The sequence below is a fragment of the Podarcis liolepis genome (assembly GCF_965112155.1).
Source record: "Podarcis liolepis genome assembly, chromosome: 11".
NCBI classification, from domain to species: Eukaryota; Metazoa; Chordata; class Lepidosauria; order Squamata; family Lacertidae; genus Podarcis; species Podarcis liolepis.
In genome coordinates, this window is record NC_139565.1 from 19,992,870 (window position 1) to 20,013,317 (window position 20,448).

The 20,448-nt window shown below is 42.4% G+C and overlaps 1 protein-coding gene across 1 annotated transcript in view; it reads right to left on the reverse strand.

Moving 5' to 3' along the window:
* Window positions 1–17,822, reverse strand: part of PRR16 (proline rich 16) — a 151,355-nt gene extending 133,533 nt beyond the window's left edge. Inside the window, exon 1 of the mRNA XM_083464630.1 lies at window positions 17,716–17,822. The gene's annotated coding sequence lies outside the window, so the exon portion shown is untranslated. The remainder of the gene's footprint in view (window positions 1–17,715) is intronic.
* Between the last annotated feature and the right edge of the window lie 2,626 nt (window positions 17,823–20,448).

A 20,448-nucleotide genomic window follows, 5' to 3' on the forward strand; every position in this document is an offset into this window, starting at 1 on the left:
TTGAATGATAATTGGAATCCATTCTTACAAATACCGTATTAGGTTAAGAGCTGGTGAATTACAATAACAACCTTATAGAATATACAGTTTTGGGTTTCCCCCCCTCCACCTTTATTTTCCCTTCTACACAGGTTCTGTTTCTCTTTTTCTTTCTCTCTCTTTTATTTACATCTCACCACGTCTGGTGCATATATAGTTATGTACTTTCTGAACTTTCAATAAAGATGTTTTTAAAAATTTAAGAATTTTTAAAATAAAAGTTTAAAATGCTTGATAGTGATACAAGCTAAATTAGTTGACCGCACTTGATAAGGGCTGTGCTTTCTGACGATCTGACCTTTGATCAACCCATATCCAGATGGATCAAACATAAGAATATTTTCTCTATATTGAGCCCATTATTTTACTGCAGAAAATCTCCAAAATCAGTAATTCCCTCTTTTTGCTTCATTAATTTGTCCTGAGATACCAGGTTGCTGTCACATCATCACTGAAGAGTTTATTCAGGATTTACAAATCAGATTTGACAAATATTTATATCGCAAAATATGCCAGGACCTCTGAGCACCTTGTGAAATAAATAAGTAGATATTCATAACAAATTATTGACTCCTAATGAAAAGTCTCTCTTCCCCAACTCTTGCATGTGCATGAGCTGCTGCACACGAGATATTCCCTTTAACAGATGAGTCAGTAATCTGTTCTGGGGATGGGGTATGAAATGCTTTGACTCAGTGGCCCCACCCCTTTAACAGCCAATAAGGAGCTTTTGTTGTTCCCATTCATCACCTTTGTTTGTGGATGGATGCAGAAATTGGATCCTAGTGCAGAAACCTGTTTCAAGACCAGCTCACCTTTCCTGTACTTAGGTGTGATAGTACAACAGTTGTCTCCGGCTTCTGTTCATGATATGGATCAATCTCAACAAAATGTATTTGAAATGGAATCTTAAAATAGGGGGCCAACAATGAATACTGCTGCAAGACATATCTTAAGGCATTTGCGATAACTTTTTTGTGATGGGACTTTTGGGTTTATTGTACTATTGACTAGATTAGCATCTATACAAAATAAATAAAATGAATTTCAAAATGCATGGCCTCCCTCTGAAATGTAGGACACATTTTGATATACATTTCAAATGTATATAGCCCACAGAAAATTGGCATCTCTGAACAGATGACTAATTTCCCCTGCAACAAAGTCTAAACAGACTCTTGAGTGATTACATAAAGCTGGACTTATTCCTTTATAATTAGTTTTGCTGTATGTCATTTAAGGGCAGATCTCCTTCCCCTTTAAGATCTCGGAGAGCTTATCTGTGCAATCTCTTTTGGAGTCTCAGCATTCACGATAGTTCTTTGGAAGCAAAGCACAGTCCAGATTTATTTTATTATATGAACTAATAACCTTTCTATACCACCCAAGAGCTGAAGCTCTCTGAGTGCCTCACAGAACAGAGGTTAAAAGCATAAAATAGAAGAAAATTACAACAGATCACAATGTAAAATTGAAGTGCAAATTAAAGCAGACACAAAATTAAAGCAAAGTAAAACAAAGAGTAATCGTTGCAGTGCAAAGATCTAAAAAGCAGGAGCAGTTTTTTTTAAAAAAATAAGAAATGGAAGGACTAAAAAGCATTTTCAGAGTACTTCCATGGCTGATTTCAAATAATGTATTTTCTTTTCAATCAGCTTTTTATTAAGGCTCTTCATAATACATTACAATAAAAAGCAAACAGGTCTAAACCAAAATAAAAACAAAAAAAGAGAAAAAAGAATGCAAATTCCTGTTTCACAGGTAAGTCTTAACTCTTGTCGCTCCCCGATTGTGGATTGCTCTCCTCAGAGAGGCTCACCTGGTGCCAACGTTACATACCTTTAGGAACCAGGCAAATATTCCTCTTTACTCAGGCCTACAGGGTGAGCTCCCGTTGCTCGGTCCCTGCTCCTGCCAACCTAGCAGTTCAAAAGCATGTCAAAGTGTAAGTAGATAAATAGGTACCGCTCCGGCGGGAAGGTAAACGGCATTTCCATGCACTGCTCTGGTTCGCCAGAAGCGGCTTAGTCATGCCGGCCACATGACCCGTAAGCTGTACGCTGCCTCCCTCGGCCAATAAAGCGAGATAAGCGCCGCAACCCCAGAGTCGATCACAACTGGACCTAATGGTCAGGGGTCCCTTTACCTTTACTATGGCTATTAAATAATCTATGGCTTGTAGCAGTGTGGTGGAGAGGGCTGTTATTATGATGACTACTTTATTATTAGGCTGTCTGTCAGTATGCTTTTTATTATGTTTTTATCAATGATGTTCTGTGGTGTGTTTTCAGTGTTGTACACCACCCAGGGATCTTTTGATAAAAGATGGTATATAAATTGAATTAATAATAAGGGGATGATGATAATAATGAAGGAATAATGAGGTGAAGGTGACAGCAAAGATTAGTCACTTGTTTGGGTCAATCGTTTGGGAAACCATGAGGATGGAGATACACCCCATATGTTGATGTTATGGGTTGCCCTGAATGAGAGCCCAGTGAGTTGGATGTGGGTTGATACCCCTAATGAGAGCTGGAGGTACCTGGTGGAGAGCCAACCAAGACAAGAACTTGGCTGGTTCTAAAAGGTATGGATCCTGAGAGAGAGTTGGGGGAGTTTTATGCTGTTTGTTGTTGCTTGAATAGTTTGAGTGGGATGTTCTGGGGCCTAGAGAATTATAAAACTATTCCATTATCTGGAGTGTGCTGTTGATGTTAACAGGTTTGTTGTATTTTTATGTAGTTAGTGGGTGATTTATCGACTGGTTGTAGCTGAGGAGATGTGGTGTGCGTTGTGATTGTGAAGAGCCTGATTGTATGGGGGGGTGTTAAAGGAGTTGCCTGAAACTCCTGTGGTTTTATGTGAGGATGTGTTCAGAAGTATCAGTGAGGTGTAGTTGCTTGATTGCTGCGTGGGTAGCTTGTTGAGCAAACATGTGCCCCGGAAGTTGTGACGGAGGAGAAAAGGTGAGGATACCTCATAGCAAATTCTAGGCAGGTGGCAATAAGGCATTGGATGGAGGCAAGTCGTCTATAAAAAGAGGACCTAGATATTTTTGGGCCATCTCCTCCTCTGGCTCTTCACCCACCCTTAAGGGATCCAGCTATTCTATCACCAAGTCTTCTGACCTGGAAGTGCTGCTACTTAACTAGGTTAGCTCATAATTTGACCACACACATCTAAAACTTGATCAAGGATAAGAAAGCCAACGTTTTAGGAAGACCCAGCTCCACCACCCAAGGCTTCCTCCAACATTGGCTGGAAGAGGAGAGGATGGTTCCATGGTCCATACAGTTTGCATTTCCCTAGCCAGGGTGGGGGTTGAGGACTTTCATCTGGAGTTGGGTCAGAGACAGATTAGGGATGTTGCTGATGTACCACCCACCATGCTGCCCAGCAAACTCCCTGACTGAGCAAGCTGAGGTGATCTCAATCATAATGTTGGAGAACCACAGGAGAGTTGTTCTAGGGGACTTCAATATCTATGCCAAGGCTACCTCAGATGGGACAGTTCAAGGCTTTAAGGGATTTGGAGCATGTTGTCATCAGTGTACTGATGATACTCAATTCCATTTCTCTGTTACATCTAAATCGGATGTAGCCATCCAAATCTTGGCTCAGTGCCTGGATGCAGTGGTGGGCAGGATGAGGACTAATTAATGGAATATGAATGTGATGATAGACTCTAGTAAGAGAGAGGCCCTGTGGCTGGTTCCTGGTGGTGTTGCAATACCCCTGAAGGAGAAATTGTGTAGTATGGGGGGGGCACATAGGGGTATGTTAGGTAAATCTCACCATCCGTCTCCCATCACTGAAGTATCAGTGAGCTCCCTAGTTCATTGAAACTAAAGCTTTGAAGCAGCAGGATAGGTTATTAAATAGCTTTAAGTCTACATATCAAAAAGGCGAGTTTGCCTATTCTGGCTGAGTTTTCTTTCTCTGTAGCCAATGGGGTTCACAGCTACGTAGGTGTGCTATTTTACACAACTTTGCTCCTGGATAAGCAGGTAATAGCTGCTGCTAGGAGTGCACTTTGCAATTACATGTGATACATCAGCTGTGCCCTTTCTTGGAGAGCAGGGACTCTGCAACTTTCATCTGCGCCATTGCATTTTCACAGACTGAAAGCTGCAATGCATTCTCTGTGGAGTTGCCACTGAAGACGGTTCAGAAACTTCAACTGGTACAAATTGATGCAGACAATTGCCTAGCAAGTGTAAACCCAAGAGAGCACAAGACACCAACTTCTCCAGCTATGCAACTTCCACTTAATTAACAGTGCAACACACACATTCTACATATATATATATATATATATATATATATATATATATATATATAATTTTTTATTAAATTTTTTATTAAATTTTCTGTTTTACTATTTAGAGTATTCATTTAAACAACCTTAATATTTATGACTTCCCTTCTTCTCTTTCCATTGTTCATTTTGCATAGCATAAATCCCTGCATAGTTTGTACTGTATAAACTAAACCATTCAGTATTCCATTATTACTTCCATCAAAACTTACTTACACTGTTGAATTTATCTTAATGCTGCCAATGTTTTCAAGTGCACACATTCTAAATCCTTCATATAATGGGGAGACGGGGATGAGCATGCTTGCTCTCTTCCCCCTCCTCTCTCACTAGCACCATTGCTCTCCACACGTTTGGAACCTCATTTAGGCTCCCTGTGTGATTTAGAACCCTGGAAAACTGGGGTTCTAAAATGCACAGGGAGCCTACATGAGTAGAAAAGCCTCCCTCCTCCAGATGTTACCCCTAAAACTCACATAGGGTAATGGAGATAGCACAGGTTGGAGGAAAGTAGAGCTAGCAAATTTAACCTCACACTGCCTCATTGCATGAGGGATTTAGAATTCTTGAATAGGGATTAGGGCTCCTGCGATTTTGCAATCCCAAATAGAGAACAGAGGACCTAAACGTCAACAAGAGAACATTTAAATAAGCAAGTTCTCCCATAATTCCAGCCAAATCACAGTTTTAAACATTGCAATTGAGTGCTGCAGATTGAACAGTTTCATATATTATGTTGCCAAGCTTTTCCCCCTCTCCTAAATTAATTGCAAAGTACTGTAGTTAGAATAGTTTTTGATTTTTGAATTAATAACATCTTACACTGTTCTTGCATTGCCCATCCATTTTTGTTTATTTGTGCTGCAAACAAGTAAGTCCTCAGTGTTCCAGTTCTCTTGAATCGTATTTGCATTGATTGAAACTCTCTCATTTGCACAAAAGAGCAATTGAAAATTAATTTAAAAACACATTTGGTTTCACATATGTTTTCCATAAAGCTGTTATTTTAAATGGGCTTAATTAGAGCAGTTTGTCATACTTACTGGAAACTGGCATAGTGATGTGGTTTCAGCCACAAAATTTAGGCAGTGATTGGGTAGGGGGAGAACGCTATGTCCTCTAAAAATGTGTTTCACAATGTTCATTGGCAGTTGATTGCAGAGCATATTCTATTTAACTGCCTCTAAAAATGTGTAGATGCATCCATGTGCCATTTTGTCTTACAAGGGCCTGCACAAATCATCTTGCCCCAGTGCCAATTCAGTTACACCAAATCTGAATTAGTTTAGTGTCCATTCCTTTATAAGGTTCAGGAACACTTCGAAGTAGTGCATTATCTAATCCAGAAACTAGGTAGTGAGGTTACTGGCACCAGAGCTAGGTAAATCTGAAATCTATTAAGCCTTAGCCTGGCAGGCTCCTCTAGAATTTTTGCCTCGCAGCCTAAGGGCCCACAGATAAGGGGGTAAGCTTTAGGAGAGGATAATAGGAATAATGCATGAAACACTTCTTGTTTCTTAAGCAGAAGCGTTGTAAATTTAAACAGGGAAAACAGGTAGAGAAAAACGGGATTCCACACCTGGTGGCAAAATGTTATATTGCACATACAAACAAATCACCTTTTCTTCAGCAGTCTAGCTGAGTCCCCAGATTTACAGAAGCTGCCCTGGTTTCTGATTTGATCCCGGAATGTCCCGCTTTTCCTTAGGATGTTCCTATTTTCATCGCAGAAATGTTGGAGGGTATGGAGTTATGTGACCCTCAAGCCAAGGATTTAAGTAACTAGAGAACTATTAGAAGACATTTGAAGGCAGCCCTATATAGGGAAGGTTTTTTTAAAAAAATAATCATGTTTATTATTTTTTTATACAGTGGTACCTCTGGATGTGAATGGGATCCGTTCCGGAGCCCCATTTGCATCCTGAAGCGAATGCAACCTGTGTCTGCGCATGCGCACGATGTCATTTTTAGCGTCTGCGCATGCGCAAGTGGCGAAACTCGGAAGTACCGTATTTTTCGCCCCATAAGACGCACTTTTTCCCCTCCAAAAATGAAGGGGAAATCGGGGTGCGTCTTATGGGGCGAATGCCTGCAAGCCTCGCGCGCCCGGCAGGAGGGCCCACCGGGTGCGCGAGGCTTGGGGCGGCAGCCTGTCGCCCAAAGCACGAGGAGCCCTCGGGAGGGCTCCCCCTGCTTCGGGCGAGTGTCTGCAAGCCTCGCGCACCCGGCAGGAGGTCCCACCGGGTGCGCGAGGCTTGGGGCGGCAGCCTGTCGCCCGAAGCATGGGGAGCCCTCGGGAGGGCTCCCCCTGCTTCGGGCGAGTGTCTGCAAGCCTCGCGCACCCGGCAGGGACCTCCTGCCGGGTGCGCGAGGCTTGGGGCGGCAGCGGACTGCTTGCGCGCACCTAGAAGCTTGGGGCGCGCTGAGCTCAGCACGCCCCAAGCTCCTGGTGTAGCGCAGCGATCCGCTAGCCCTGGGAGAGCCCCGCGGCTCTCCCAAGGCTAGCGGACTGCTTGCGCGCACGCAGAAGCTTGGGGCGCGCTGAGCTCAGCACGCCCCAAGCTCCTGGTGTAGCGCAGCGATCCGCTAGCCCTGGGAGAGCCCCGCGGCTCTCCCAGGGCTAGCGGACTGCTTGCCGGCACGCAGAAGCTTGGGGCGCGCTGACCTCAGCTTGCCCCAAGCTTCTGGATTAGCGCAGGGGTCCGCTAGCCCTGGGAGAGGCGCCCGGCTCTCCCACGCTAGCGGAGACCTTGCCGGCACGCAGAAGCTTGGGGCGCGCTGAGCTCCGCACGCCCCAAGCTCCTGGTGTAGCGCAGCGCACCTGGGGGGGAAATATTTTTTCCCCTTTATTTCCCCCCCAAAAATCTAGGTGCGTCTTATGGGCCGGTGCGTCTTATGGGGCGAAAAATACGGTAATGTGTTCCATTACTTCTGGGTCGCCACAGAGCATAACCTGAAAACACTCGACCTGAATCATATTTAACCCAAGGTATGATTGTATATGTTGGAAGCTGCCCAGAGTGGCTGGGGCAACCCAGTTAGACAGGTTGAATAGGATATCCCTATTTTCATCGGAGAAATGTTGGAGGGTATGTTGTAGCTGCAGGTTTCTGCATAGGGGCCTCCTAAAAACTGCCAGCACTCGGGAGTCTTTGGGGGAAGGGAAGCCATGACTGTTAAACTGGTATGAGTGCTTTCAATGTATGGAACAGATTCCATATTCAAATGGAATGGTGTGATGGCTATGGGTAGTTATTAGAGAACTACCACCCTAGTTGTATGCTTTCTGCAGTTACCAGTTGGATTGGGGGGGGGGGGTTGACCTGGCCTGCTCCTGAGCCTTTAAGTGAGGATTGATATGCAGAAATGGTTAGGTGAATTGACATGCATATTTGAGAAAGGCTACCTCTCAAAAATGAGAGCACCCCTGAAAGAATGCTAGGCAGCAGGACAGAAGCAAACACTTTGTAAAGCTGAGCTCACCTCAGTTCTGTTAGTCCTTGTCGCCTCTGTCAGGAATTCAGCCTACACTTGAGTAGGACCCTGGTAGAGACACATGCCCGACTGGCATGTTCCCTCTCTCCTGGTCAATCGTTCGGGAGCTTCATAAGTTTTCTTCAGCTCGAACATCACAGCGACTGATGCCAACCGACATTGGCACACTTAGAGATCTGCACACCTTGCGTGACAGACCTCAGCAACTCAGCATTTTGGCTAATCTACTTTATTTACATATAAACACACTCAGAGCTCTGCAACATGGCTCCCTCTCTTTCTAGCATCAGACATCAAAGAGAAAAAGAACAAAGGACAATAGTCCCACTTCACGGAACACAGTAACACAAACATCCTGTCTCCATCACTTCCCACTCTGTGGAGTCAAAACATATACCGTCATGTGAAAGACAAAAATCCTATGACCGCAGTCATGGAGCAAGAATTCTAACAGCCTCTGCCCCCAATTTACCTTGGAACACAGGGAGGAAAGGCCACAGGTGGGGTAAGTTTTCCCACATGGGACTGGGACTACCAGTCCTGGAATATCCAGTTGGAAGGATGCAATTTTTATTGGGGTGCTTATAAATGTTCAACTCCTTTAACAATGACCTTACGTCACTCCTGCTGATTGCTATATTGGAAATTCCTGGGAAAGAGACACAGTGCCTGGTTCAAAAATTGGTAAACCTACCATACCACTTGTGTCCTGCTTTCCCCATAGAACTGGAAGCTTTAGTGCCAAGTTGGCTGTGAAGTGATGGCAGCAATGGCGGCAACTGCATCTGTTTAGGATGAAACTCTGAAACGTAAATAGCCAAGGGACATTGGCTCTGTCAGAGAGAGAAAGTAAGCCCCTGATAAGAAAGCTACAAATGAAATTCCCTCCTCTAGGGCTCTATAAAATAAAATAAAAAGCTGAGAAAGAGAAAGGACTCGTATTTGGACTGCAAATGGTCAAAAAGATTTGGCTACCTCTTCTTGTGCTTAACTTACATCCAAGTCTGAGGAGGGGAAGCAGTAACAGGAGCAGTAAGAAAAATGCTTTAAACCAGGAGTAGGCAAACTTGGCCCTCCAAATGTTTTGGGACTACAACTCCCATCATCCCTAGCTAACAGGACCAGGGGTCAGGGATGATGGGAGTTGTAGTCCCAAAACATCTGGAGGGCCGGGTTTGCCAATGCCTGCCTTAAATCCAGATCAGAGGCATACTAAGTCAAAACTTTCTCTTAAAAGAAGGAATAGGTGCCAACTCCCTGGGTGCCCGAGCACCCACAAATTCCGGTGTCAGTGCCATAGTGCCATGTACATTGCATGGCACTTATGGCCCCAGGCACCCACGGTCGCGGGGCCAAGTCGACTCTCCTGACAGGAGGCATAGAGTTGACAGAAAGGAAAATTTACACTTTGAAAAAATCTGCAGTATGTGGGCACAAAAAGATTAGCAAGTATAAATTCCGAATGTTCCAAATTGTAATGCACCCAATTTCCTTAGATCTAGGGGGGTGATGATCTGTCTTTTGAGTCCTCCATCCTTTCTTGGAAACCCTCACTCATTTAATGATATAATTCTATAATTTTGAAAGCCCAGTTGTTATTTTCACAGCAGCTTCTCATTGGCAACAAACAATACTCATTCTTGTTGCATTGTTACAGGTATATATAATCTCCTCTTTGGAGACTCATAGATAAGGCCAGATTAACATATTTCTCCCATTTTGTCAAAAATTGTGCTTCATTTGGGACTAACTGCTTCTTATCCTCACTATCCTCCCAACGTCTTCTTTGTATTAGCTTGATTAAATTCATCCTTAGAATAATGTACCTGCTGGATCTGTTTACCTCTGTAATTATTTCCAATCAATGTTGCCGAGCCAGGGGCTTCCTGGGGAGTTTGCATCTTACTTACAGATATTAACAGAGCACCAGGGTCAACCCTTTCCTGTGTGCCTGAATCTATTTGAAGAAAGGCATCAATCACTGCAATTTTATGGCATACCTTGGGAGGAATTTGAATCTGATTTTGCTTTGATGAACGATTGCTATAATGCCTTCCACACCCAAGATGCAACAAATCTGAGACAGTGTTCCTATTCAGTAGTTTTTAATAGGTGACAAAAAAGATGTAAGAGATAAATTCTCTTCTTTATCCTGAAACTGAATTAGGCCATTCAGTTCTCTATTGACCATAACAGGAGCCATAAAGTCCAATAATCTAATAAACTTGTGATTCCCTATTAAAATTTCATAATAAAAAATTAACTGCCTAATTTATTTAAGATGTTGAAACAATTTATGGACAATTTCACTAGTCAGCATACCTTGTAAGCTTAACATTTCCAGATTAGATACCTCCTGCATTAATATTTGCTGTGGAGGACTATTTTTCTTCCCAACAGAACATTTCCATGGGCATGTCTGCAAAGGTGGCTTTGCCTTAGCAGAAAGCACAATTTTTTGTGATCTTTCCTACCTACAAAGACTTTGTGCCTCCTGAAAATCTGGCCCTGATAGCTGGAGAACCCTCCAGAACAGCACTGGATATGATGCAAAAGGCTCTCATAAGTAGGGGTGCCCTAATTTGTGCAAGAAGAGTTAAGGTGGTTGAGGTAAAGTCACCAGTGAATTCAATCCATGTTGTTCACCTTAAAAAAACAACAACACATACACATTTGGTGAAGTTTATCCATTTCCTGTTGTCTCGTGAATATAGCTGGTATCATTATGATTTACATGCAAATACTCTAGGATCATAGTGTTGTCAATCTGACTGGAAATTCCTCTGAGAGAGAAAAAATGCTATTTAAATTACAAGATTTCAGAGGTAGAAAACAATCAGAAACAGACTGTGTCAAATTCAGTGGCGTAGCGTGGGGGGTGCAGGGGGGGCCGGCCGCACGCAACATCTGGGGGTTAGGGGGCGCAAATCCACGGGTTAGGGGGCGCAAATCCACAGGTTAGGGGCGCAAATTACTTGCCTTGCCCCGGGTGCTGACAACCCACGCTACACCACTGGTCAAATTCACAGGGAAACTAGTCTGAAGGTGCATGAGGCCACTGCTTTACTGATGCGAACCAGGTCTCTATCTGGTCAGTGACTGAACATCTCCTGGAAACAATATTTATAGAGCCTTGATATAAAAAGTGGGATATAAATGTGCGTGGAAAATAAATATATACTTCAAGAGGAAGACAATTGTCGCTGCTCCTCCACATGCAGCTGCTGGGTGACCTTGGGCTAGTTACACTTCTCTGAAGTCTCTCAGCCCCACTCACCTCACAGAGTGTTTGTTGTGGGGGAGGAAGGGAAAGGAGGATGTTAGCCACTCTGAGACTCCTTAGGATAGTGATAAAGCGGGATATCAAATCCAAACTCTTCTTCTTCAAGTTGGCTCCTACAAATGTTCATTGCATTCTTCGAAGAATCACAATAAATGAAAATTAAATCACTGTAATTCATTCATTCAATTTCATTTATTATATTTCTCAGCCACTTTTCACTCACATGAATCACAAAGTGACTTACAGACAACAAATAGTGGCATAGTATTGCCACTATTGTATTGCAGCATAAATCATATAAAATTATTAACAAATCATCAGCAAAACAATGGCAAATCACCAGTAAAGCAACTGCCTTCTATAAAACACTACTAACAAAACAACTTAAAAAATAAGCTAAACAGCACAACCACAAGAAAAGTCATATTCTAAAATTTACAAAGCATTACATCACTCATAATCTACAAAATAGTATTAACCACATTAACAAAATAATTCACACACACTCTTTCTCTACTCCCATAACTCATAGTCTTCCATTCAGTTCATCGGAAGATGCATACACAGCAGCAACAAGCCTTTGCCTGGTCAGCAGAGAGTCCCATTCCTCTCTTGAAACATCTCCCTTATGAAGGTTAGAGGGCAAGGCAGGTGGACCAGAAGCTGATATTCTAATGGTCTAATTAAAACCAGAAGCATCCTATTAACTACAAGAACTTGGAACGTGGATCATCATTATCTTTTTATTATTATTTATATGCCACCTTTCCACAGATAAAACAATGCTCAAGGTGGCTTACAATATGAAAAGATTTGCATGATTGCAAACATAGCAAAGTAGTCATAAAAGTAAATAAAAACACATTACAAACTACATAACCAAACTGAACCATTTCCACATAAAAATAAAGATACAAAAAGTTGACATCAGTAATATCAGTTAATGTCAGTAACAACAGCAAAAACGCTAGACAAAACTCCCCCCCCCCAAAATACCCCAGTCCTTCCTGGACAGCAGCCACAGCAACAGTTATTATGAGGCCTGTCAGGGCCTGCCCTGGGGCAGGTGGAAAGAGGCAGGACCAGGGCCCTCAGACACTCAAGCAGGGGAGTTTTCCTGGGCGGCAGGAGCAACGGCAGCAGTCCTTATGAGGCCTGTCAGGCCCTGCCTGGATGGGGAACCTGTGGATGGAGGAACCCGTGGTCCTCCAGAAGCATAGCTGTCAACTTACAGATTTGAAAATAAGGGATCAGCAGCCTCGAAAATAAGGGATCAGCAGCCAAAATAAGGGATTTTAGTCAATCAGCAGCCAAACGAAGCCTCAAGTGGTGGTTCCCACAGCTCAGCAACCCGGCAAAGGGGATGCAGCAAGGAAAACCACCGTCACTTCTCCGCTGGGAAGCGCTGAGCAAAGGTGAGTCCCCAGGCAATGCGGCCAATTTGATTGGCACAAAGCATGCAAGCGCCACCCCCCCCAGTCGTTCTTAGACTCCTTATTGGGTGAGCAACGCAGCCAAGCAACACAGTTGGAGCCTCCCTCCTCCCTGGCCGGCAGGGAGGGAGGGAGAGGAGCTGCTTCCTTTGAAACCCGGGAAATTTAAGGGACATCATCAATAAGGGACAGCAGCAGGACACAGCGCTGGGATAAGGGACTTTCCCACCAAATAAGGGACGGTTGACAGCTATGTCCAGAAGTTGTTGGAGTCCAGCTCCTATCCCCCCGATCATTGGCTCTGCTGGATGCAGTTGATGAGAGCTGGAGTCAACTGGAGGGAAACAGACTCCCCATCTCGGACTTAGAAGGTTTCTTATTTTGACTCCCCTCTCCTTTGATACCTAATTTTTAAAAGTAGAATAAATGCCCCTGTCTCAAATTTAAAAAAAACCACACACCTTAAAATGGTAGAACTACCATTTTCGCTACTACACTAACAGCTTTGAGCTGCAGGTTTCTGCATGTAAGAGAAAAGATGGGAGTCCTCTGCTGCAGACCATGTAAACCAGTTAATGGCTGGGAACAACCTAGCCTTCCCTCTTCAAATCGGTCAGGCAACTAACTTAAATAGTCAAGCGGTGGGTTCTGCATTTGGAATGAGATTAAACTAGTCTTTCCCCTGCTACCTCCTCCCCCAGAAGCAGCCACCAAACATCCATCTTCCAGAGCCCACATGCGGAAAGAGGATGCTTAGTTAAGGTTCCTGCAGGGGCGTGTGATGAGAAGAGCTGCTTCGGCAGCCAAGGGTATGCGAGGAACCTCAAGAAAAGCATGGCCCAAGTTCCCACACTTCTGCTGAGCATGAGTCATATTCAGCACTTGTCTCGATTCTGTTGCCAATGTCTTTGATTTATATGACAAAGTTAGGGGAAGCAGCACTGGGCAGCATATAGAAATTCTTTTGATGAGCATCATAAAGCTCACAAACACAGCTACATGTCAGTGAAGGAACATACGCCTACTGGCAGGCATTTGATACATTTCTACAAATAACATTCTGGCAGGTGACACATCAGATGTGGCTTTTTTTGCAACACAGAAGCCTGGTGATGGATGCTGAGTAGAAACTGGAAATACTTGACTCCAGAAAATGATGTGATTGTTGCAGGGGGCAGAGCAAGAAACTGCTGGTATTGCGGTTAGGGACTTGCCAGTTTGAATATTGCCTCAAAGACTCCCACAGACTAGGTTAAGATTGCCACCATGCCACCATGACCTATATCTCTCGCCATCCTCCTCAGGGTTGTAATGTAGCAACAACCTGAGAGTCAAGCACTGGGATCCACAGGCTAGCTGTCAATTAGTTCTCTGTGGAAGTTTATAACCAAAGAAACAAATGCATGTATTGGGCACTCACAGTGGGACCAGGTGTTAAACAGGGTGGTGTTATTGCCCCAACTCTACTTATTATTTTCATTGCCATAATCCTACACTTTGTCGAAGGGAAACTCCCTGTGACAGGCGTGTCGGCACTTTTTCCCCACACGCCGTTGGGCCCGCTCTCACTTAGATAAATTGCCCCCACCTTACTGAACAACTCTTTACCTGAAGGTCTCTTTCTCTTTCCCCTTAAATTTTTAGACCTTTGTGAGGGGGTAACTAGTAAGTTGGAATCTCAGACCAGTTTTCTTTAAATAAACAATAAAGATTTATTTAAGGCAAGAATGTAAATAACACAAATGGATTCAGCTTAGGTTACTTCAGGAATACAGTGCAATTTCAATTAAATTCATCCTCAGTTGTTTTTGCATTATAGGTGTGCTTCCTTCATATGGTCCTTTCATTTTTTTATTATTTTACTGTTTTATTAAATTTGCTTAATAACATAACATTATTATATGTATTCTATAAAACAAAGAATACAAAACAAAATTCATTCATACTACAATGCATAACTACATAACATTAATATATATGGTTTCTGAAAAAAGGCTTACATAACAAAATCACTTCAAAATACCATCCAGTTTACTTTTACTTTTTTTTTACTTTTCCTTCCCCCTCCCTCCCCACTCCAACCCTCCCCCCCCCCCCCACCAGTCAGGCCTTCCTTCTTCATATCTTTATCCATGTACACAGTCTGTTCATTCGAGCTTGTATGTTAGGGTTGGCTTCCCCTCTTTCTATCCAGTTCCTGAAAATGCCCATTTATTTGTGATTCTTTGGCATTTATTTTCTCATCTATCCTCTGCCACTATCTGTGCGAATATTTCTGATTGTACGTATTCAAAAACATAATCATTCCATTTTTCCATATTCCATTTGGCCTTTTCTTTCCATCCCAAAGCAATAACTGCCATTCCAGCTAAAATCATAATCTTGTACAACTCTTGCTTATTACTTTTTACTTTGTTATTTCCCAGTATTCCCCAAAATAACAAATCCATATTAACTTCTATGTTTATTTGAAATAATCCAGAAATTACCTTTATAATCTTTTGCCAATATTCTACATTCCCACCACATGTGTGAATATAGTCCTTTTTCCTGACCACAATGCCAGCATTTGGGACTAAACTATATACGCCATTTGTGCCAGAATTCTATACCATTTTAATAAAAAAAATTCTACTTAATTCTTTATACTTTTCTATTTTAATATTGTTTATATTCTTCATCAGTTCTTAGGCCATTGGTTCCTTCATATGGTGATACTTTATTTCAGTTATACACCCCCTTTAACAATCCTGCTCCTGAGGTACTTTAAGCAATAACAGACCAACCTCTTCAACCTCAATTCCAGCCCACCTCCCACAACTCAACCGTCTCCCTTCAAATCCTCTTCTTTAAACTCTCCCTCCTGGAACCACAGCCAATCAGAGGCTGCCGATTGTTAACCATTTGCTGGCAGGGAAAGAAAGGGAAAAAAGAAACACTTGCTGATCCAACCTGTCCAGCAAAACCAACTTTTTTGTCACACTCCCCACCGGAGTAGAAATCATACATCAAAGAGATGGAAAGCACTTAAATCTGAGTAGGCTGAAAACAAAGAGTAAGGTTACCATAACTTCCATCATAGTGCTTCAATATGCTGATGACAATGTAGTGTGTGCACACTCAAAGGATGATCTCCAAACCATCCTAAATATCTTTGCAGAAGCTTATGAAAAGCTTGGCCTATTGCTCAACATCCAAAAAACCAAAGTGCTGCACCAACAAGCACAAAACAACCCCTCCGCAGTGCCACAAATCCAACTCAATGGTGTAATGTTAGAAAGTGTTGTTCACTTCTCCTACCTGGGCAGTTTTCCTTCCACAAGGGCTGACATTGATGCCAAAATCCAGCATTGCCTGAGCTCTGCGAGTGCAGCTTTCTCCTAATTGAAGCGCTGAGTGTTTGAAGACCGGGACATTTGCATGGAAAAAAATGTTTGTTTACAAAGCTATTGTACTACCAACCTTGCTATATGCTTGTGAAACATGGACCACTTCTAAACACCATCTCCAATTCCTCAAAAGATTCCATCAATGGTGTCTCCGAAAAACTTTACACATCACTTGTGAACTGAGGCGAACTAATGCCAGTGTACTGGAAGAAGCAAAGATCACCAGTGTCAAAGCAATGATTCTCCAACATCAACTTCGTTAGACTGCTCATGTTGTGCGGATGCCTGATTATCGTCTTCCAAGGCAGCTATTCTATTCTGAACTTAAAAATGGAAAGCGTAGTGCTGGTGGTCAACAAAAGAGGTTTAAAGACTCTCTCAAGACAAATCTAAGAAAATGTAGTATAAACACTGACAATTGGGAAACACTAGACTGTGAGTGCTCCAGTTGGAGAACAGCCTTTACCGAAGGTGTCATGGGCTTTGAAGATGCTCGAATTCAGGACGAAAGAGAGAAACATGCTAAGAGGAAGGCATGCTTGGCAAACCCCCACCGTGATCAATTCCCACCTGGAAACCTATGTCCCCACTGTAGAAGGACGTGTGGATTCAGAATTGGCCTCCACAGTCACTTATGGACTCACTGTTAAGACCGTGTTCATGGAAGGCAATCTTACTCGGTTACGAGTGATCACCAAAGAAGAAGAAGAAGTCCCATTTCTAAGAATTAAGCTTCTAAGAGCAAAATGTACTTCCAGTGAAATTCCTAGCTGGGGAACTATTGAACACAGATTTTCCAAATCCAAATGCATCCACTGCATCTTTTTTAAAAAACAACAACAACCCAATTATCCCATGCTGTTATGCTAGGCATGGTTAACTGATGTTACATCTATTAACCTCAGGTGCTTACTTCTGAGTAAACATGCAGAGGATTGGGTGGTCAGTGTCCCATGTCGGTCTGGTTCCCCAACCCTTGCATATTCTCCAAAACTGTTTTGCTTGGAAAGAGTATCATGGGAGATACTTTAGACAATAGTGAAAACTGGCTGATCAGGTAGCAACCTCTTATGCTGCCGATTCCTGACCCATTCAGGCATTCAAATTTGGCGTTTACTGTATTAAGTTTTTCAGATGATAATGCTAGCACTTCTGTCCCAATTTCTGATGTTCCTTTTACACAAGCACCTGTTGTGTTATGGAACTGCGGCTTTTTGATTGATACACTGCCATGTTGCACTAAATATTAAAATAGCAGGAGCAAACTGTATGCTGGCTTGCCATCCCAATTTCATCCCACAAAACACCCACAATTTCCCAGGTTTACAGGGTTGCAAATGGATATTTTTCTGGAAGCAGTTAAAACAGAAATTAGTAAAAGGCGAAAGATTTATACGATCTGAAGAGAAACCAGTAGCCCCAGCCACTCTGGGTGGCTTCCAACATATATTAAAATGTAATAAAGCATGAAACATTGATAATAAATCCTTCCCTATACAGGGCTGCTTTCAAGTGTCTTCTAAAGATTGCATACTTATCTCCTTGCCTTGGGAGTTGCATGATGCCATACCATCCAACATTTCTCTGATGAAAATAGGGATGTTGTAAGGAAAAGCGGGACATTCCAGGATCAAATTAGAAACCAGGACAGCTTTTGTAAATCTGGGACTGTCCCTGGAAAATAGGGACACTTGAAGGGTCTGGAATATGGAATAAAGTGCCACCTGACTGCAGTCATATATTCAGATGACTTCTCACTTTTGGTAGTGGCTCTCACTGTGGGAGAGCACCCAAGAACAAGACGCCTCTCGCCTACTGGTGGTTTGTTCACTGCCAATCTGTTTTTTCAGCATTGGACCCTTACATATTTCCTTGGTATGGAACGCTGAGACTGTTCACTACAAAACTACAAGCAGAAAACGCCAATGGAGCTATGTGGAGCTTCTGGAATAGACAGTGCGATTGTGAAGTCATGCTTCTAGAATCAAGGTCCTGTCTTCTCATTTTCAAAATTAAGCGATATGGATGTTTTATAATTAGATCAAGATTTAGAACGCAGCGATCAAGTGCCAAATCAGGCCAGAATAAAATATCTAACACAATTTTCTGTAACATGATCAGACAGCTTGGCTCTTCCCAAAGGCATCTGTATGCATACACAAATCCTTAATTATTTTACATAGGATGTCACCAAAACCACCAACAGATCACAGGACACAGAAAACTGACCTATGATTTGGTGATGGTTTTGTGGGAAGTCTTAGTAAAGAAATATGAGGATCCATATGGAACTGTGCCTCAGATCTATGGTTCATTTGTTTTTGCTTGTTTGTTTTGTGATCTGGTAGTCAATACTGAGAGACGTGGTCTTTGGTTTGATGGTGGCTATACAATTTCAAGTTTTACTTGATCTGACTTGTGTGCTTATCTGCCCATGGCATATTCTTTAATCTCTCTCCCGCACTCCATTCTCTCTTTCTCCCCTGACTCTGTGTCATCCCACTTGGTCACTTTCCCCACCCCCTCCACAAGACTTCCAGATCATTCACCTTGCCCTTTTACTCCCTCAGTTTCTCCATTTTTTGTTTAGCTCTTCAGGTGGCAACCTGAGTCTGGAAAAGGACATAGAGCTGAAAGGGGAAATGGAATATGTTTCTCTTCCAGTTTCCCCTTCTAGCTCTAGGTAACTTTCAATGGGAGCAAGGAATTATCAGACCTCGCCACCTTGTGATTCCTTCAGTGAGGAGGGACCCAGAGGCTTCATAGGCACTAAGGGAAGTCCTCAAAGGTGCCATTGCACCATTAGTGACCCCAGGTCTACACTCTACAAAAGCTTTTCTTATTGCTTCACAGTTAATGAAGTTACTTCCATACTAAACTGAACTTAAAATATCACTAGATAATGACTTTGTAATTATTTTTCCCCCTCACGATGGGGATGGTGTGAAACTATGATGTTTTCAGTTTTGTTGATTCTTCATTTTGTTCCACATCTTACAACCAAAATCCCCCTTGAAGTATTTTAGGCAACAATTGGAAAGTATTTCCATTTCCACTCAGTAACAATTCTCCAGTATAGCTAAGAGTTACAAATTACAGCATATTTATTTTAAAAGTGGCATAACGTTGAAATCAACTTATAGTTAATAGAACTGTTGCTAATATATATGTTGTATTTTAAGGATTCATTATCAAAAGACAATGTATTTACTGAAGACTTAAAATAGAAGTTAATAAACCTGAAAATTCTTAAGGCAATCAAATAAGCAAATACAATTGCTAGGGACAAGCTAATACATTTCCAATTAGTGCAGCTGTAATTTGCACAGAAGATACAAGTAGGCACAGTCCAGTTATAACAACAACAACAACAACAACAACAACAACAACAACAACAACAACAACTTATATCCCATCCATCTGATTGGGTTACGCCAGCCACTCTGGGCGGCTTCCAACAAATTAAAACACAACATGACATCAAACATTAAAAACTTCCCTATATGGGGCTGCCTTCAAACGTCTTCCAAAATTCAGATATTTGTTTCCTTGACGTATGATGGGAGAGCATTCCACAGGGAAGGCGCAACAACCGAGAAGGCCCTCTGCCTAGGTAAAGCAAATTTCAATGTCAGTTATTAAAATTGACATCAATTATTATTTCACGCTCCTCCATTGACCTCAATGGGCTTAACAATGCTAGGTTTGGCTCGATTAAATTCTACATGTTTCAAACATGCCGTTCAAAAAATAATATTGTTAAAATCGTTCCTGATTCCAGGCGATTTTCTTTTATGCAAGCAATAATGTGATACACGAAAGAAAATCTGCTAATCTTAGTCATGTTTTACTACTCAGAAAAACAAATAAGGAATGAATTGGTTGCTTTGCTACCTTTCGGAACATGTGAGCAATTAATAATAGATGCTATCTAATGGACCACTCCTATGAACCACTTTGCAAGCCCAGCAGCCAACTGAGAGGGGAATAAGGGTCTAAACTCTGATGCAAGGGCATAACTGATGCTCTGCGTCTTGGTCTGGCGCCAGGTCCTATCCGTGCCCAAGGGCAGACAGAGCAGTAGCTATCAGATGAATCATGTACAAATAGAACGTTTCAGCAATGAAGATGTCCAAATTCTCATGAGAATTGGCATCACTGAAATCAGTCAGAGCTCCTTTCCATTAACGTACCAGGGTGATAATTTTGAACACAGTTGTTGTACATTCTATAGGCACTGCATATATCATTTCTGTAACATGTTTAACTCAGAGAAATGTAATATTATAGTAATAACTTGGGCATGCAGGAGGTACAGGATCTGAGCCGCTTGCTGCACTTCAGAAAGCCTTTGTTCCACGTTGAATATCAGAATGCAGACCCCAGGTGCTTTTCAGATGAACTGCTGCTTAAAAAATAAAAATAGGTCATTTCTCTTTCAGAAGGAGATGTTTTGTTCAGCATAGAGGGTACAAGGCACTAAAACTATGT